Source organism: Pan paniscus, chromosome 12 (assembly GCF_029289425.2).
Source record: "Pan paniscus chromosome 12, NHGRI_mPanPan1-v2.0_pri, whole genome shotgun sequence".
Taxonomy (NCBI): domain Eukaryota; kingdom Metazoa; phylum Chordata; class Mammalia; order Primates; family Hominidae; genus Pan; species Pan paniscus.
The window spans coordinates 92,774,528-92,787,220 of NC_073261.2; the positions used below are offsets into that span (position 1 = coordinate 92,774,528).

The 12,693-nt window shown below is 42.1% G+C and overlaps 1 pseudogene; it reads left to right on the forward strand.

The window, feature by feature from the left end:
* The first annotated feature begins 3,250 nt into the window (after positions 1-3,250).
* On the forward strand, positions 3,251-6,056 carry LOC100972059 (myeloid-associated differentiation marker-like; annotated as a pseudogene).
* The last annotated feature ends 6,637 nt before the right edge of the window (positions 6,057-12,693 follow it).

Here is a 12,693-nt window from a genome sequence, read left to right on the forward strand (position 1 = left end):
TATTTATAACATTGTGAATAATTGCAAAAAAAACTTAGGAACAATTGAAATGACCAAACGTAAGTGACAAATGGTAAACTATCTATCCAAAGAACAGAATGTTATGCAACCACTAAAAATAACTATTTTTAAGAGTATGATGAGCCAGGCACTGCACTTTGGGTGGCTGAGGCAGGAGAAGCATTTGAGGCCAGGTGTTCAACACCAGCCTGAGCAACATAATAAGAGCTTGTCTCTAAAAACAAATAAAACAAAACAAATAAAACGAAAACATTATTTAATTAGCTTGCCGTGGTGGCATACCCCTGTAGTTTCAGCTACTTGGGAGGCTGAGGCAGAAAGAATGCTTGAGCCCAGGAGTTCAAGGCTGCAATGAGCTATGATTGTGCTGCTGCACTCCAGCCTGAGAAACAGGGCAAGACCCAAGACCCTGCCTCTAAGTATATATATATATACACAAATATATATAATATATATACTTATTATATATTATATATACTTATTATATATTATATATATAATATATATACTTATTATATATTATATATATAATATATATACTTATTATATATTATATATATTATATATACTTATTATATATTATATTATATATACTTATTATATATTATATATAATATATACTTATTATATATTATATATAATATATACTTATTATATATTATATATAATATATATACTTATATATTATATCTAAATATATATAATATATACTTATATATTATATCTAAATATATATAATATATACTTATATATTATATATCTAAATATATAATATATACTTATATATTATATATCTAAATATATATAATATATACACTTATTATATATTATATATAAATATATATTATATATACTTATATATTATACACATAAATATATATAATATATATACTTATATATTATACACATAAATATATATAATATATATACTTATATATTATATACATAAATATATATAATATATATACTTATATATTATTATATATATAAAAGCTGCACAAAGCAGATGCATATATATATATAATGATACGGTTAAATTTTCAAATATAATGCTGAGTAAGCAAAGAGAGTATAATTTTGTTAAATTGATCCAGGGAAGAGATGTTAAGGGAGGTAATAATTATGTGTGTTTACAGACACAGTCAGATTGTAATTTTATTTTCTTTTTTATAACTTCTTCTAGTTGCAAACATTTTACAGTAAATATCTATTATATCTTAAAGCTAGGAAAATTATTTTTTAAGGTTTTCCAATACAAAATCCTTGACTACAATAAGTCTGCCAGTGTGCAGGCATCCTTCCTGAATCACAGGTCCATTCTGGTCCCTCAAGGAAGAGATGATAACTAAACTCCTAATGCTTGACAATATAATGCACACAGATGTGTCTCAGAGATCTATAGAAACATGACATCAAAATCAAGGCAACATATATGAAAGCACTTCTTAAAATCAGCAATGCAGGTGAATATCAGATACATTTAAAAAAAAAAGCAAACTGACCAAATTTAACATGTTATAATTGTCAGTAATGTATTCTCATACAAATGTCTTTTAAAAAGAACACTGGTGAATAAGGGCATCTTTTGTAAACCAGGGCCTTCAGATGTTCTCTTTAGTCACTAGATTCTACATAAAAAGGACTGGAAGAGCTTTTGCAGCAACTTTGCATTACGTGGGTAACACTAGCAGCAGCCTGTCACTTCCTGCAGCACCCAGTTCAGTGACCATATTGAAAGTCCGACTTAGATTTTCTGAACATCAATGAGCAACAGCCTCAGTGGTACAAAAGCAACAAATACAAGTTTACAAACATTCCTCATCCTTTTGCTCTATGGAAATAACATTTTCTACTTGGGACTTCAAACCCAGTGACTCAACTGAAATTCTCACCCCATGTAAGCTGGTCACACCTTCAAACAAATAATGTATACTGAGCACGGCTACCTGCCCAAAAATGTGATGAACACAGATGCTCATTTAATGTAAACATACAGTGAAGAGAAGTAGCATGAGCAAGTGTCTGCTATGTGCTGGGCAGAGACTTGGCTCTGGAGTCCGGGTGCTGCTGGTATCTCCTAGTACCCCAATGAGGCAATTGCTCCCACACATGGTTTGGACTGTGAGGGTTTCCATAGCATTTGTAAACTGTCATGGCACGGGTGGGAGTGTAGCAGTGAGGACGACCAGGACACTCTCATCACCATCTTGGTTTTGGTGGGTTTTAGCTGGCTTCTTTACTGCTTCCACAGCCTCTCAGAATCAACATGCAGTTTTCTCTGAGGTCTTTCCTTCTTTTAAAAACACGCTTTCACTCTCAAAACAGCAGAGAATGAAACTGTGGTTGTGTTTATATGCTTGAATACAATTATTTCTGCCTCAGGAAACTTTTCAGTATATTTAATTCCTAAGTATCGCTTTGAATGAGGAAGTACATAAATGAATGAATTTATGAATGAATGAACAAATACATGAATATGAAGAACTTTGAAACTGGGGTCTATAAGAGAGCCAGGGCACTTATTCATCCAAGGGCAGATGGCCTGAGAGAGTAGAGCTGCACAAAGCAGATGCAAAGAAAGGGTGAAGGTGAGTGCATGGCTTCTAAGCCCCCCACTTCCCCACAGCCTGTGGCCCCTAGAGACTAGGCTTTGGGTGTGGACCTCAAAGAATGACAAGCAACAGAATGAATGTATGACTGCAGATTTTCCTGGAGCAAGTCTTGGCCATAGATCAATAATAATAACAACAGCCAGGCATGGTGATTCTTGCCTGTAATCCCATTGTTACCAGAAAGGGGTGCCGATCTGGACCTCAAGAGAGAGTTCTTAGATCTTGATCAAGAAATAATTCAAGGACAGTCCATACAGTAAAGTGAAAGCAAGTTGATTAGGAAATTAAAGGAGTAAAAGAATGGCTACTCCAAAGAAAGCAAGTTGATTAGGAAAGTAAAGGAATAAAAGAATGGCTACTCCATAGAGCAGCCCAGAGGGCTGCTGGTTGCCCATTTTTATGGTTATTTCCTGATTATATGAGAAACAAGGGGTGGATTCTTCATGTCTCCCCTTTTTAGACCATACAGGGTAACTTACTGAGGTTTCCATGGCATTTGTAAACTGTCATGGTGCCGGTGGGAGTTTGGCAGTGAGGATGACCAAGACACTCTCATCACCATCTTGGTTTTGGTGGGGTTCAGCCGGCTTCTTTACTGCAATCTGTTTTATCAGCAAGGTCTTTATGACCTATATCTTGTGCTGACCTCCTGTCTCATCCTATGACTCAGAATGCCTAACCTCTTGGAATGCAGCCCAGTAGGTTTCAGCCTTATTTTACCCAGCTCCTATTCAAGATGAAGTTGCTCTGGTTCCAACGCCTCTGACCCCAGCACTTCGGAAAGCTGAGGCAGGTGGATCACTTGAGCCCAGGAGTTCAAGACCAGCCTGGACAACATGGCAAAACCCCGCTTCTACTAAAAACACAAAAAATTAGCCAGGTAGGTGGTGCCTGGTGCCAGTAGTCCCAGCTACCTGGGAGGCTGAAGTGGGAGGATCACCTAAGCCTGGGAGGTCAAAGCTGCAGTAAGCCCTGATCGTGCCATTGCACTCCAGCCTGGGCAACAGAGTGAGACCCTATCTCAAAAAAATTAAAAAATTAAAAATGGTTAGGCTGACTTGAAGCTTTTATAAGGAGAGAGAGTCGGGCCTTGCTGGGCCGCTGGCCCCTCAGTGCTGCCCCAGGCCCTGCCACCACCACCGCCTGCCCCCTGGCCCCTGCCAGAGCGGGGTTACCATCACACACGTGCCCACGCCTGCCCGGGGTGTGCACTTCCGCTGGATTTCCTCGGCCGCAGCCCACACAGGTAGTGGAACCGGTGGAAGGAGAGGGGCGGGACTTCTCCGGGTCAAGGCCAGGCCTCTTCCGTGCTCGGTGCTATGTTCCTGTTCCGCGGGGTGGCGGGTCCTGGGAGGGAGAAGCCCAGACCCAGTGGACACTGACATTGTCTCTCGCTGTTCCCAGCCTTTTCCAGGCGTGTGACTTAATCCGTTTCCCCAGCCAGACCTTTTCTCCGTGAGTTCCTCAGCCAGGACTGCTGCCATGCCGGTGACTGTTACCCACCCAACCGTCACGACCACCATGAGGTCCCCCACCGTCGTAGGGTCCTCTAGGGCCCTGATCCAGCCCCTGGGCCTCCTCCGCCTGCTGCAGCTGGTGTCCACCTGCGTGGCCTTCTCACTGGTGGCCAGCGCGGGCGCCTGGAAGGGGCCTATGGGTAACTGGTCCATGTTCACCTAGTGTTTCTGCTTTGCCATGACCCTGGTCATCCTCCTCGTGGAGCTGGGCGGCTCCCAGGCCCGTTTCCCCTTGTTTTGGCGCAACTTCCCCATCACCTTCGCCTGCTATGCGGCCCTCTTGTGCCTCTCGGCCTCCATCATCTACCCCACCACCTACTTGCAGTTCCTGTCCCACGGCCGTTCCCGCGACCACGCCATCGCCGCCATCGTCTTCTCTGGCATCGCCTGTGTGGCTTACGCCACCTAAGTAACCTGGACCCGGGCCCGGCCCGGCGAGATCACTGACTACATGGCCTCCGAGCTGGGGCTGCTGAAGGTGCTGGAGACCTTCGTGGCCTGCCTCATCTTCGTGTTCATCAATAGCCCCTACGTGTACCACAACCGGCCGGCCCTGGAGTGGTGCGTGGCGGTGTACGCCCTCTGCTTCGTCCTGACGGCCCTCACTATCCTGCTGAGCCTGGGGCACTGCACCAACATGCTGCCCATCCGCTTCCCCAGTTTCCTGTTGGGGCTGGCCTTGCTGTCCGTCCTCCTCTATGCCACTGCCCTTGTCCTCTGGCCCCTCTACCAGTTCAACGAGAAGTATGGTGTCCAGCCCTGGCAGACGAGAGATGTGAGCTGCAGCGACAGAAACCCCTACCTTGTGTGTATCTGGGACCGCCAACTGGCTGTGACCAACGTGACGGCCGTCAACTTGCTGGCCTATGTGGGCGACCTGGTGTACTCTGCCCACCTGGTTTTTGTCAAGGTCTAAGACTCCCAAAGGGCCCCGTTTGCCTCTCCAACCTCTTCATCCTGCCCCCCCCCCCGAGTTTTCTTTATTGAGTATTCATTTCCTGTGTTTTCCTCTTCCCTATCTCCCCTCCTCCCCTTTTCTTTCCTTCCCAATTCATCGCACTCTTTCCCAGTTCTCTGATGTATGTTCTTCCCTTTCCTCTGCTGTTTCCTTCCTGTTTTGTTCTGTTGCCCACAACCTGTTTTCACCCCTAAGCTGTTTCCCTTTTTCCACTCTCTCTTTTGTTTCTTTCCTCTCATCTCTTTTCTAGGTTTCCTGTTGGTTTTCTTATCTGCCTATTTCCCGACCATCTTCTCCTATTTCCTGGGGAGCCCTGAGGCTTTTCTTCTCCTGCCCCCACCCACCTACAGCGGTGATGAGCTCCACACCTCCACACCCATTGCAGCTGTGGCGCCACGTCCTCTCAAGGGGCCTTCTGCCCGCCCCCGCCCTAGCTGTGCCTTAGTCAGTGTGTACTTGTGTGTGTTTGGGGGAGTGGGAATTGGGCCCCCTTTCTCCCAGTGGAGGAAGGTGTGCTGTGCACCTCCCCTTTAAATTAAAAAAATATTTATGTATCTCTGGAGGTCAATAATTTCCAGTGAGCGGGAGGCTTTAAGCGCAGACCCTGGGTCCCTAGACCTCGCCTAGCACTCTGCCTTGCCAGAGATTGGCTCCAGAATTTGTGCCAGACTTACAGAAAACCCACTGCCTAGAGGCCATCTTAAAGGAAGCAATGGATGGATCCCTTTCATCTCAACTGTTCTTCGCGGTATCAAAAAAAAAAAAAAAAAAAGAAGTCAGGCAAAGAACCATAGGATCTTGAAGACAACTGTTTGAAGTATTTGTGAGGGACAGTGATGTGGCCTTCCAGCCTCAGTGTTAAAAATAACATTTAACACTGTCCTTTTAACACGGTGTCCTTCAGAGCGTGTGGAAAGAGATAATAAGTAAATAAATAAATAAACAACATGTCCTGCTCTGGCAGAGAGGAGAAAATGGCCACTTCCGCCCTTCAAGGCAGTACCAGCTTGGGTTTTTTTTCTTTCTTTTCTTTTTCCTGGTCACGAGGGCAGAAATTACTGGGTGGCCTTTTTAAAAAAAAAAAAAAGAAGAAGAAGTTTCGGCCTGGCAGGGTGGCTCACACCTGTAATCCCAGCACTTTGGGAGGCCAAGGTGGGTGGATCACTTGAGGTCAGAAGTTCGAGACCAGCCTGGGCAACATGGCAAAAATTCGTCTCTACTAAAAATACAAAAATTAGCCCAGTGTGGTGGCGGGCGCCTATAGTCCCAGCTACTCAGGAGGCTTAGGCAGGAGACTCACTTGAACCCAGGAGGCAGAGGTTGCAGTGAACCAAGATCACACCACTGCACTCCAGCGTGGGCAACAGAGCCAGACCCCATCTCAAAAAAAAAAAAAAAAAAAATGGCCGGTCACGGTGCCTCATGACTGTAATCCCAGCACTTTGGGAGGCCACGGCAGGTGCATCACCTGAGGTCAGGAGTTCGAGACCAGCCTGGCCACCGTGGTGAAACCCTGTCTCTACTAAAAATAACAAAAATTAGCCAGGCATGGTGGTGGGTACCTGTAATCCCAGCTACCCGGGAGGCTGAGGGACGAGAGTCGCTTGAACCTGGGAGGCAGAGGTTGCAGTGAGCCAAGATCATGCCATTGCACTCCAGCCTGGGCAACAAGAGCGAAACTCAGTCTCAAAAAAAAAAAAAAAAAAAAAAAGGAGGTTTCTTTTTTCTCTATTGTGAGCTGATGGGAAGGTGAGGATTGCTGCTGCCCTAGCCGGAGGAATGGCTTTGCTTGAGTGTGTGGTGCACATGCCCGGGTGTTGCTGTGTGCTAGTTGCTTCTTGCTGCTGCTTCCTGCTTCTCTGGGACTCACGTGCATAGTGCGATATATATAAATGTGTGTGTGTGTGTGTGTGTGTGTGTGTGTATGTGTGTATATATATATATATTTTTTTAATTCCCTGGAACTTTTGGTTCCCATCAGCTCCTGCTGTTAATCATAGAAAAGAAGGCTTGCCCCTTCCCCCACACCCACATCCATAATTTTTTAAATATCAATATAAAGGTAAAAGCAGGAAAAAATAATAATATAACAATAGTGATAGCCATAGTTTTAGTAATAATAGGTAACATTTTTGAGTGATTACCATGTTCCAGGCACTAAATTAAGCTCATTTCCTCAATCATCTCAACCAAGCTTCATTATAATCCAATTAAAAGGTACTATTATTAGCTCCATGTTACAGATCAAAATTCTGGCACAGAGAACATATTTAGCCTAAACTACACAGCTAGTCTTATGCTATGCATATGGTAATTAAATTACAAGGTGCCAATTATATTTTACATTTTATAAGGAATTAGATTGTATCAGTGTGGTCAATGTTTCTCAATCCAGCTGCACATGAACACCACCTAGCATCCTTCACACTTGGAGTTCTGTGCAATGATTCTTACATGTCAAGTTAAAGGACTTCTATTCAGCAGTGCTCAGATGATTCTGGGTCCTAACCTTAGTGCTGAGGCAGGACTACCCTTGAGGGAGTCAGCCAGGCCCTTGGGTCACAGACACACTGGTCAAGTAACTGACAGGCAGTGGAGACCACCCCTCACTTGCATATAGACTCACAGCCCAGCTAACACCAAAACTGCCCTCCTCTCCAGCTCTATGTTGTTAGAAACCTCAAATACAAAATTGTGATGTTTATTTCTTCAAATTATCTAAATAATGTTTACATTGAAAAATAAGGGAAATGCCACCAAAAATTTGAATAAAAAGACTGCAGTATAATAGAAACTTCCTTCCAGGGAAAACACACTGAAATAATTCATAGACTGTGAAAGCTGGTAAAACATGTATAGATCATCCAGTCTAATGGTCTCAATCCTGGCTGCACAGTAAAATCATTTGGAGAAGCTATTAAATAATACAACTGCTGGCTCCCACCCCACAATGTCTGATTTAATCGATCTGGGGCAGTACCTGAAAATTGGTACTTTTAAAAGCTCCCAAGGGGATTTTTAATTTTTCAGCCATCATGGGGAAGCGCTGATTTAGCCCAGCCCCTCATTACCTGTAAAATGGCTTGCCTGAGGCCACCTAGAATGTCATGGGCAGGGCCACATACATCTCTCTAGTCTTCTTTGAATCTATATTGAATCAGAACTATCGTTTCTTTCCGAAAATACTCAAAAAATCTTCTTGGAAAAACTGCTAGCTGTAAGACAATCAAAATCAAACATGATTACAAATATATACACTAATACCTAACATACCACAATTTTGACTTTTCAGTGAGTCAGTGTGTTAATTGTAATTGCTCATTAAAGGTGTTCTATTTTCCTTGCTTCAGTTATAGAGAGTGTGAAATCTTTCAGAGAAACCACATGGAAAGGTGATTGTCCAGATGCTGGCTAATGGGCAATGTCTTTGACCACATAGGGTTACATGCTCTGTGTGATACTCTGAAAACCATTGCAGTTAATGAGCTGATCCAAATTGTGCTCATTTTCCAGCAACCTCAATAGGCTTGTATCCTGGGAGACAGAATGTGTTTCTGGTCACTCATTCTAACCCAAGAAATCAAGGAAAATAACAGACTTCCACAGAAGCTAGACTGACCAGGCGATACTGTGACCGGGCAAGCATGGGCTTTTGACAGTAAATCCCGGAGAGGAACAGAGAGATGCAGATACTTGATCATTCTTTGCCTATAAACACAATGGTTACATACCCCCAAATCTGACCATGAGTATATGTTTCAGGCAACTAAAATAAATATTTCTGTTTGTAAGCTACAGAAAATAAAATATCAAGAGCTAAATCCTACATGAGCTTACTATCTTCAGTCAGCCACATAGAAATAGGTCAGTTTTGTGTGGAAAATGTTTCAGACAAATTAAGAATATTAAAAACAGTGAAGTTAAAGGTAATGTTTAATTTTACTTTCCAGACCACAAATTTTTAAGGCTTCTAGCCCAACCATTTATGCAAAGTGCTAATTAAAAATGTTATCTGTATATTAAAGGGGTTTCTTGTATAGTGTTAGAAACCAGTGCATTCAGCAAACGTGGATTGAGTGTTTACAACGTGACTTATTGAAAATATTATATAGCAGGATGCCAACTGGGAAATTAATTTGTGCTTTTTTTTGTTCCCAGTTGCTGTAGATCCATCTGAAAGGAAGGGATCAAGCCTCTGTGTTCCTGAAGTCAGGTCCTTTTCACTCCCAAAAACACAGGTTCATTTGTGGTGGGTCTGAGGCTAGGTGCTCTGGGTTATCTAGTGCTTCCTGAAGCCCTAGTTTTGAAAGAAGAAGCAGGATGAATTTTTCTGTATTGGGGAGATTGGAAGGGGAGAATTAGGCTTTGCTCCACTAGATAATGCAGAATTGTGAATAAGGACAAGGTTTGCAGATTCTGCAGCAGCTCAGGGGCAGGGTCTTAAAGGTGTCAGGCACTTAAAGGGTACAGGGCAGGACATCAGGAGCCCAGTCTAGGGACCTACCCAAGATGCTCTCATGTGGAGTTTCTGCAGAACATGAGCAAGGACCTGGATCTGGAGATGTGGAATAGCAATGTTGGGCCCGTAAATGGGACCACAAAGGGACCCAGCATCTGAGCCACAGCATCATGTGACCATAAGAATAACAGCCATAATTGCAACCCTGGATGAGACCAGGGATTTGCTCCACTCAAGAACTGAGAGGCTGCAGGACCATTTTATAAGGATGACACAAGCCTATAGCATGACTGTACAAAACAACGTTGGACATCTTTAAAAATGATTAATATTGGATTTTTCACTGGTTTGCACATGTGGGAGCTAATACCAGTTCTCATAAAATCCTTCTCAAGAAAGATAAAATTATTCCCTGAATGTCAGGAAAAAAAATTGGTATCTATTACATATGTGTAAGAAGCTTTATTAACAAATAATTTGTGTCACTAAATCACATGAATGTAACGCAATTATATTTTTTCAGCCATAATCTAATTCAGATGTTTTGTGACAATGCAAGGAAAAAAAATGGATGTCTGGGTGGATATCATTAAAGACTCTTCTCCACATAAATCCCTACCTCTCATTGAATTAGAAAAGGATTTCCTGAGATCTTGCTAAAAAAATCTAAAAGGTAGTTAGTTTAAATCTGAACACTCTCTCATACACAATCTCATTTATTTATTCTTTCAACAAATATATGTATTACATTCCCACTGCCTGGTAGGCATATCTGTATTCAACTCTTCTTTGACGCTGGGCTGTGCAGTTATTGGACTTACAATAGAGAGAAAGAGAAATATGGTTGCTTTCCTCATGGAGCTTTTAGTTAAGTGAAAGAACAAGAAAACTTATCAAAAAACTAAAATAAAATGTGGTAGGTGCCATAACGGGAGAAGTACGTGTTCTGTATTAGCAAATAGCAGAACATAATTTAGATGAGGGTGGTATCTCAAGGAAGTGATAAACTGAGAGTAAAATGATAGGAAGAGTCAGCCAGGCGACCATTGCATAAGTTACAGCTTCTCACTATCTCTTCCACCACCAAATTGAGAACATGTTATGAATTTCAGCGTTATAAGATCCTTCAAATCCAGGTAAGCATACATATCAAGAATGTATTTGAAACTAGAGAACTGTCCAATAGGATAAAAGAGGGGATGCTGCCTCATCCAGAGCCCAAGCTCTCTATTAGCCATGCTGCCCTCTGTGTCACTTCCCTCAAGAAAGACCCTCCACTTGAGCTATGAATCGCATCCTCTCTGGCCATCTCAAGGCTTCACTTCTTGAATTCTCCTATCTCTCATACCTCAACAATGCCTCCTCTCTACTGGGTCATTCCCTTTGGTGGCACACATGTCATAATAACATACCCATGTTTGTTTTTTTTAAAAGAAGAGGAAAAGAAAGCAAAACAACCTCCTTTGTCCATAGGTAGACACACACGCACACGCGTGATACCCTGCTACCACCTCACTTCTCTGCCCCCTTTCACAGCAAAACTCCTTGGAAAAGTGCTATGTATTTACCACCCACACTTCCTCATTCCCTCTCCAACGACTTTAATCAGGCTTTCTACTCCTCCACTCCATGGAAATGCCTCTTACCAAGATCAGCAATTATCTCCTTTTTTCCAAAGCAAGTGACAGTTCTCAGTCCTCATCTTCCTCATCCTCTTGGCCGCATTTGATGTGCTTCTCTACACTCTCCTTGAAACACTTTCTACATCAAGTTCCGACACCCAAACCTTCCCCTGGTTTGGCACTCTTCGGTCTCAGGCTGGCTCTGCCTTCTCTACAAATCTGTGAATGCTGGGATGTCCCCAGGGCTCAGTCCTCAGGTCTCACCTCCTTTCAATCTAACCTTACTCCCTCAGAGGTCCCATGCACTTCTTGGGTGCAAATCACATTCACACACTGATGACTCTCAAGTTTCTATGTCAGGATTACTCCTCTCCTACAAACTCCAGATTCCTCAAACCTCCTGCCTCCTTCACAGCCCTTCTGTAAAGTGAGTGACCAAAACAGAACTGCTGATTTCCACTATGCTGTAAATCTACCCCCCTTTCAACTAACCATCTACATACTCCTAATCTCCTTTGCCTTGCCACACCTTTTATTTTTCCATAGCACTGATCACCATCTAACATAGTGTATGATTTTATTTATTTAACTCATTATTCATTGTCTACCTCTGATAAAATGTAAGTTCCACAAGGGCAGAGATCTTTGTTTCATTAGCTGTTATATCCTAAGAGCCTAAAGAATTGTCTTATATATAGTAGACTCTCAAATATTAAGTATATGAACTAATGAGAGGTAAGTGGCTTGCCTAAGGCAGTATGCATTGCATTATGTAAGAATATATCCAGGGATTTCTATATATTACAAAGATGTAAATCAACACAAATTTAAGACTCTGACTGAGGCCCTAGAGAAAGGCAGAGATAAAAGAAAGGAGTATGAGTCCTTGAAAGCTACCCTCCTGCTGACTAAGAACAACCACACTGCTGTTATATGAATAAAAAATAAAATTCCATTTGGTCAAGCCTCTGAAATTTTGGAATTTATTTGTTACAGAAACTAGCTAATACACATTTGAACATGAAATTTTTTAGCATGAAATGAGTTCATGTGCTTTGGGGGAATTTACATTATTCATTCAACAAACATGTTGAGCTCTTGCTGTGGGCCAAGAACTCTGATGGGCATAGGGGGTTCAAAGAGGAGTAATAGAAAATCATTTCCCTTCAGGAAACCCAAAATTTACAATATCATGCTGCAAGTTTTATTTCAGAGGAAAGGAAAAGGGGCTGTTTCAGCCCAGAGGAAAAACCCTAATTCTGTCAGGCAGAGAAGAGACGAATCAAAACAGGGGATGTGACATTTGGACTCAGTTTTGAATTGTGAGCATGATGAAGAATGAAAAAAGAAAATATGTCACTTTTGTAAAATGTTACTTGACAAATTTGATTCCAAATTATTTGGCCTTTTCACTCTGTACAACTGCTCTTAGAGTTTCATTAAATACAATTCATATTCACTTCAGAGGTGAAATTGAACTTTAATGTAGATATGTCACTCAAAT